The 1,234-nt window shown below is 44.2% G+C and overlaps 1 pseudogene; it reads right to left on the bottom strand.

Annotated features, from left to right (window-relative positions):
* Positions 1–593: 593 nt before the first annotated feature.
* On the bottom strand, positions 594–694 carry LOC123619420 (U6 spliceosomal RNA; annotated as a pseudogene).
* Between the last annotated feature and the right edge of the window lie 540 nt (positions 695–1,234).

Raw genomic sequence — 1,234 nt, 5'->3', positions numbered from 1 at the left:
ATTATTTGTCTTTTTATTGTTGCATTGTGAGTGTTCTTTATATATTGTAGATACTAGAGCATTTAGTTTTCATTATAGTGAGATTAATGATTTTCACCCGGTCTTGATGCCGCATACCTTATTCCCACCCAGGGCTCTAGGGCTGAACTTCTTGTGGTCCCTGATCTGAGAGAGGAAGTGCATCCTGCCCGACCCTTACAGAGACCAATTGGAGACTGCGCCTGGCCTCTCCACATTCCTTTCTGTGAAGCAGCCTTTGCCTGTGATGCATATCCTTACTTTCTTGCTCCACTATACTTTTCTCCTGCAGTAAATCGTACAATTGTAAGCGTTGTTGTGTTGGGTCCTCTGAGTCTTCTTTAGCAATCCAACCCTGGGACCTATTAACTATTGGGACCTTCAAGTAGGGGGAGTTGTGGCTGCTTTTTGCCTGGAGATTTTTGGAAGTGGGAGAACTGTAAAATGAAGCCATACCAGCATATTATGAAAGAACTGTAAGGTGCCACCTAAACACGAGACGTCTAGACATCTAGACATGAGAGAGATCCAAGAGCTGTCTGATTCCAAAGCTCATGCTTTTTTTTTTTTTTTTTCTGCATGTGGAACGCTTCATGAGTTTGCGGTCATCCTTGCGCAAGGGCCGTGCTAATCTCTGTATCACCACTTTTAGTATATGTGCTGCCGAAGCGAGCACAGCCCACATTTTGATCACTTGTCTGTAGTGCCTCTCTTTCTCTTTGCTAGAGATTCCTGTCACAAAGAAAGTCTTCCTGTTTTATAGCTTTCTCTCTCTCTCTCTCTTTTTTTTCTCTTGAGATTTATGCTTGGAATGTTTTTTCCTTCCTCCCTCTGTCCTCCTTCCCTCTCCTGCTCCCTACCTGCCCTTAGTTTCTCCCTCTTCCTTTTTGCCTTCTCTCTCTTCCTTGCTTCTTTCTTTCCCTTTTTTCATTTATTTTCCTTTTTTCCCTCCCCTTTCCCATCCTTTCTTTCTTTTTCTTCTTTCCCTTCTCCCTTCTTATTTCCTCTCCTTTTCCCTCCTTCTTTCATCCTTCTTCTTATCTCCTTCCTTCCTTCCCTCCATCCCCTCTCCCCCTCCTTCTTTCTTTCCTCCCTTCCCTCCTTCCCACCTCACCTACTGTTGGGTTTCTCCCGTTGTCTGTGCTGTCATCTTGCAGCCCTGGGAAGAAACCTCAGTTAACCCACTACTTCACAATGTTTTGAAAAAACTGGACCC

This window comes from Camelus bactrianus, chromosome X (genome assembly GCF_048773025.1).
Source record: "Camelus bactrianus isolate YW-2024 breed Bactrian camel chromosome X, ASM4877302v1, whole genome shotgun sequence".
In the NCBI taxonomy this organism is placed as follows: Eukaryota; Metazoa; Chordata; class Mammalia; order Artiodactyla; family Camelidae; genus Camelus; species Camelus bactrianus.
The sequence above is the reverse complement of the archived record's forward strand: the minus strand, read 5'-3'. Positions and strand labels throughout refer to the sequence as shown.